Here is a 6,963-nt window from a genome sequence, read left to right as displayed (position 1 = left end):
ATGTGGTCAGGAAGGGAAGTGTCCTATATACAATGGAGCCTTCACATTTCCATGGTATGGAGAGAGCTTTTGCTCCCTCCTGTTGCTGCCCAGCATTCAGGGCCCTACAGTGCAACAGGAGGATGGTTCTCTTGTAAGTCTTAGATTCAAGATGGGTTGGCATCCATCTGTCACATAACACATCAGTGAGGTCTCGCCAACTCATCCAGGCTGCACTCATCCTTGCTCGCGCCTTGTCATTTATGTCCCCTTTTGTTGTGGGGCACCAGTGAAACTGGCAGCAGAGTCGGACAGTGAGGAGGTTGTGGAAAAACATGGGCCAGTCCTGGGGACTGAGGGAAGTTCACTGAAGCATTGGAGGTAGAGAAGGAGCTAGACAGCAGTAAGGCAGAGGAACAGCTGGAACCTGTTCCCAGTGTGTGCGTGCGCAGAGATACCAGAAGACAAGAACTACTAAGAAAACAGGGTGAACTTGGGAGTAAAGCCACATCTTGGAGGTGATTGGCAAATATTTTCATGTGTAATTTTCTATAAAATTCATCTTGGTTGTCATTGAGAGCATAAATTGCTACTAAAAGTATTTTCTTATTATTGCCCATAATTTCCACCATCAAAATTCTTCCATCATCATCTGTGTAGATTTGTTCTGCTGGGATTGTATCTTTGATATACAAAACCACTCCTCTTTTCTTACATCTTGGCAACGCAGTAAATATTTTCCCTAATTTTGGCTGCACCAGTATTTGTTCATGTTGCTTTTTAATATGTACTTCTTGTAGGCAGATTTTGTCCAATTTTAATTTCTCTATGGAATGTTTTCCTTCTTTTAATAGCCAAATTAAGTCCATTTATATTAATTGTAATCAATTTTTTCTCTTCCATATTTATACTTTATAAGAAGGATTTACTGCTCTAGTAGATCTCGGTTCTTGTTGTTCTCTAAGGTCAATGCTGCCTACCGCACCTTCTTCTTTCTGTACTCCACTTGGAGTACAATTAGTGGTTTTTCTTTTCCTGTCTCCTCATCTTTCCCTCTCAAATGTTCTGCATAGAATAGTTCTGCTTTCACAGTTGAATCTATTCTGTATCTTTGTCCTTGCCATACAAACATGAGACCTTCTGATATCAGCCATCTATAATTAACAACTTTTTAAAGTAAAATTTTAGTCACAAATTGATATACTCTTCTCTTTCATTCTTCTTGGTACTTGTTTCAAAACCGCAATCTCCTTATTTTTTATTCCAGTCTTTTGTCTCTTGCCCTCTCTAATATTTGTGTCTTAATTGCTTTCTTAGTAAATCTTATATGAACTTCTCTTGGGAGATTGTTTCTCGCTGCATATCTTATATAGACTCAAAACAACTTGTCTATACCATCCATCATCTTCTCTTGGGTTATCTCCAAGATGTCTGCCAGAATTTCTATCATTATTTCTGCCAGATTTTCTCCCTTTTCTTCTAAATCTGAAATAAAATCTGAAATCTGAGATAAAATTCTGATCCATTGATCTCCCACAAAAAACTGGTTTTACGCAAAATGAGGATAATTTACTAAAACAAATTAGGGACCAAAGTCAAATGCATATAAAAAGACTATATAATGTATTAATAGAAATGGATTCAGAAACAGAATTAGTCAAAGACTGTATGATAAAGTGGGCACAAAATTTTGAAGAACCAATAATATTGGATACATGGGAAAAAATATGGGTAAGAAATGTAAAATTTACACAAGCCCAGAATTTGAGAGAAAACCTTTATAAGATGTTTTATAGATGGCATTTAGATCCTAAAAATATGGTCTATATGTGTCCGAATTTACAACCCGAATGCTGGAGATGTGATTGTTTCGATGCTACATATTACCATATATGGTGGACTTGTAAAAAGGTAAAAGCATTTTGGATAAAAATATGGTGGATTATGCAAAATATTCTTAAAAAAGGATAAAGTTTAGCCCTCAGTTATTCTTGTTAGGTATAACTACTGATTGTACTGTTATAGAAACTAACTTGATTTTGTATTTAGTAACGGCAGCAAGACTGTTGGTGGCGCAATACTGGAAGGGTTCTACCACAAAACCGCAGACAACAAAATTGCGGTCGACGAAAGCGCATATGTGACGTCATCACAGTGTGACGAAAAAGATGGAAAAAGATCAAAAAATGTAAAAATAAAGCTAAAACCCTTACCTTTATGTGAATCGGCTTGCTGTAATTTAATTTTTATTTCAATTTTTTGATCTTTTTCATCGCGTTGTGATGACGTCACATACGCGATTTCGTCGACCGCGCTTTTGTGGAACACGCTTTTGATGGGTCACGTACTGGAAGAAGGAAGATTTGCCTACTATTCAAGAATGGACATTAAAAGTAACAAACCTAGCAGAAATGGCTAAAATATCAGCATATCTCAAGGATCACTCAAATGAGAGATATAAACTGGAGTGGAGAAGATGGATTGACTATACTCAAAATAAATATGGGACTAAGAAATTCCAGATAGTTTATGACTGAAGAAACAAGGAATGATATAATCTGTTTAGAATTAGCCTAGCAAAGAGGAGTTAAAGCTCAAATGAAAGATGATACTAACTTTCTTTAAGTTTATTTTAGAACATCTTTGTTAAAGATTTATACCCTGTATTTGTTCTGGGAAGCCTGGGGGGGGGGGGGAGGTAAACATTTGCAAAAGTTTTTTTTTCTAAAAATTTTCAATTTAAAAAAAGTGTAAAAAATGGTCATAAATCACTTTTTTCAGTGCAATTGTAGCTTCAAACAGTCACTAAATGAATTTGAGGACTACCTGTACTTCCATTCCATTTAAAATAGCATTTTATAAGGATAAAAAGGCAGATCTCATAGGTTCTGATTTTAACATACATGACCTTGGACTTGTAACACTGGTGTTTCATATTCAGATGCCTCTATATTTTCAGTCTGCGTAAGATTTCCACTTTCTTGTGTCCCTGAAATGAAGTCACTTTTCTGATTCTAAAAGAATAAAAGAAATGTTATTTTTAAATTCCAGTTTGGACTGAATGAAATAATTACAATTTATGTAATACCTTTAGGAGATTTCAGCAAGCTTTCTCCCCTGGATTGTGTTCATGTGGCCATGGGGACACTACAATAGTCATTGTGTAATAACCATTTGTAACTCACTTTAACTCACTCACTTTAACTCACTCTAGTTTCTCACTCAGTAGGGTGTAATCCATCCAGTCCTGGTGATTTGAACTCATCTAGGGTAGACAGCTCACTTACCTTTTTCTTCCCTATTTCAACTTGTGTTCCTAATCTGATTTTTGTGGTGCTGTTTTTAATAGGTTGGACTGTTTTATCCCTTTGTGTAAAGACAGATGCAAAACATGAATTAAATAGTTCTGCTTTTTCCCTGTTGCTTGTCACCTTCTTGCCACTTTCTCCCAGCAATGGACCAATTGTTTCCTTAACTTTTTTCTTGTTTTTAACATGTTGGAAGAAGGTTTTTTTGTTCTTTTTTCACTTTTGTGGTAAGCCTTTCTTCATTGTGAGCCTTAGCTTTGCTCACTTCATCTTTACATGCTCGGGCTATTTGCTGATATTCTGCCTTAGTTATGTCCTCCCACCCTTTCCACTTTTTAAACTTATATTTTTTTGTCATGTACCAGTCACATTGCGGCATAGTCCGTTGCTGATTAGTACATTTTTGAGATTAGAAGGTTGCTGGTAAGCAATAAAGATCTACCACTTAAGTCACATTTATCTTTTATTTTTAGTTCACAAAACAACACCATCCATCACCTTCATTTTTTTTCTCTAAACTGTAAATGTACTTGGTCAGCATTGCCTTTTATTTACAATTTAATGTTATCCTAGAGATTCTTCACTTTCTATTTTCCCTTTCATAATGAGCACTTCTAAATCTTTTTTATTTTCAGCTAACAAAGCGGTGCTGTCTTCCTATCTCAACCGAATAGGGTCCTAGCTTTTTATTTTAATTCAGTTGTCATCTCTACTAGTCCTGAAATTCTTTTATTTACTATACAATTACACTTGACTCATACCTTTTGGTATTATGAACCATCTGTTTCTTTAAGCTCAGTTTTACAGTTCATTGAAAAGATTCTTCAGAAGAAGAAGAATGGGTACTGATATACACAATAAATTTAATAGATTCCGTCTATTGGCAATGGTCAATAGAAGAAAAATATACCTTATTGCTATATACTCTTATTTTCTCCATAGTCCATTTCATGCTAGCTGTTAGTATCATGTCACTTTGCCTCTTGTGAAACATTTTGATTCAATTAGCATTTTCCTTTTGCTTATGACTGTATTCTTTGTAAGGACACTTGAGCTACTATTCATTGGCCCTCACTTTTTATTGGCAAATCTTCCTGATCATATCTTCTACAGGAAAACATTTTTGTCCCTCTATAATCTCATTTGTAAGAGGTTTTAATGTAAACTTTTCACTTTTCTTAAACCTCATTTCCTCTGTTAAATCTCTTCTGTGTATATGCTTAAGTATTCCTGCTTTAGTTATAAATTTTCCTGTGACTACTTTCATTTTCTTTGGAACTCCAAATTTTCTTTTCTTGTTATTTTCCTCTGTTTGTTTATATTGATTGATACTTTTACTGGTCCTTTACTGTTTGAAGCTGCAAGTTTGTGCACTTTCATTAAAACTTCTCCAATCTGAATTAATGTTGGTAATCCAAGAGGTACCACCTCCTCTTTTGTGCCCTTAACTCTCTTTAAATTTCTTCAACAATTATGAAATTCCTCACCCTGCAATTTCTCTTTTGCATATAATAACTTTTTTCAGGACAATAACTTACCCCAAGAATTACCCCACAACAGAGAAGTCATATGGGCATCTTCTAGTGCTAAACGAGAGCAAGGGAAAACAGTAAATACCTTGAATATCCATTATATCTGATTAATGCTTCCAATGCTTTTGATACTTAGAATTAACTAAGATGTTTCAAGAATAAAAACAAGTCTAGATTTCAAGCCAATAAAACTGCAAAATAGGGTGGTATGAGGCTAGAGGGAAATAAATACTGGGGAAGCTAAAGCAACGTTGTGGTTGTAATTGGAGTGGACTGACGTATGTGTCACATGACTGCAGGGGTGTTGGAACAATTATAATTTTAGGCACAGGTTGTAATTCCATTTTATCAGCACCATTGTAACTTGGAACCTCTAGGAACTGAACAGGCTGAGATGGAAGGTGGGATTAAATGTGTCATCAGTTTGGAGTAATTGTACAGCCACAAGAGACCCACATTTAACCTCCCATGAATTCTGCTCTTATCTAGCACCAATTTAACTTGTGCCATTAGTTGCTCTGATTCTTGTAATTTATAAGGCAAAAATACATTCTTAGTGCTTTGAACTCAGCTTCTGCTCCTGGTTATCTGCACCTGATAGAACCCTAACCCTAATGCTGAATGTATGGTCAAAAGTTGAGAATTACTTGCAATATTTTGTCTCAAACCATAATCTGTAGTCCTGAGAAAGTAGTTTTGAATAATAATGTTTTTATATACAGTAAGTTTGATGTATTACTTGTTCTAAAGAGACCAAATGTTTTAGCTTCTATCCCATTCCCAAACCATTCCAGAATAAATATTTTGGTAGGCTTTATTATTATATATATCCTCTCATTTCATAGAGTAGAAGGTTACTATTCATAGCCACTGATTGTATTATTTTCTATGTTTCATTATTCTCTATTTAATTTCAGCATGTTTTATGTATTGATAATGTTGCCTATCAACTCAGGCTGCTTTTCATGATGTACAACATATACATCAAGTAGGACAAAAATAACCTTCTTAAAAGTTAACCACTCATAAAATGTCATCACGACTCTGCAAGGTTCTCATTCTCATATGATGAAAAAGTAGAAACTCAATAATTGATATTTTCTGTGCAGACTTTAAGACTCGGCAATCTTTTGTTAAAACAATCCATGTTGCTTATGGCAACTATACAACATTCAAGCCTTAATTATGTCCTAGAACAGTTGAATGTTGTATAGTTGCCAGGTTAACATTTTTGTCCTCACGAGCTGAAATCCATAATCCTATACCCATAATGCAATGCGTCCCCCCTGCGCATGCACATGCTCCCTCGTGCTTCCCCCGCCCATGCACATGACCCCTCCATTCCCCATTTTGGGCCTAGCAGGCCTTCCTGAAGCCTGCTGGGACCAAAAATGGGGCACGGGAGAGACCACCACCCCCACCTTTTTGGGCCTATCAGGCCTCCCTGAAGCATCCATAAAGCAAAAATGCATTAGCAGCAGAGACCCAAAAATCACCTGGCCGGCCGGAGGCACGCATGCATGTGTAGTGGAGCTGAGATGGGTGACAGCAGAAGGTCTCTGCATGCCACCTGTGGTACACGTGCCATAGGTTTGCCATCATGGTCCTAGCACAAACAAAAGAGAAATCAGGTTTAAGTTCCCTAAGAATTAGAGATGAATAAATTGCCTTACATATATGATCTATACATGATCATAGGGTGGTTTTTTTTGGTATTGTTCACACCAAATCTATCCATCCAATTTTTCCATTAACTGATGAATGGTGGAGTGGTTAAGACATCAGGCTAGAAACAGGGGGACCAAGAGTTTTAGTTCTCATGTGGGAGCTATTATTACCTACAAGACTATTGTGGCTTTCCAGCGGACTGTCCTACAAAAACCAAGTAACTGAAATAATGCACATTTTGCAAATGATATCAGCACTACTTTCAAAGTCTTCTATTTCCAAGACTGAGAAACAAATGGCAAGAAGTCCATTATCACTTAATAGCATCTAGGAGTTATTAAAAATAGTTTGCTTGCTGAATAATATTTGACACTTTCTCTCCTCGTTGCCCTGCAAATGATGCCATATTTCAAAACATGTTGCTTTTTCTTTTAAATTTAATTCAGAAATTAGAAGCTAATTTGATGATCTTGTGC

The sequence above is a fragment of the Thamnophis elegans genome, chromosome 3 (genome assembly GCF_009769535.1).
Source record: "Thamnophis elegans isolate rThaEle1 chromosome 3, rThaEle1.pri, whole genome shotgun sequence".
In the NCBI taxonomy this organism is placed as follows: domain Eukaryota; kingdom Metazoa; phylum Chordata; class Lepidosauria; order Squamata; family Colubridae; genus Thamnophis; species Thamnophis elegans.
Note: the sequence above shows the minus strand (reverse complement) of the source record.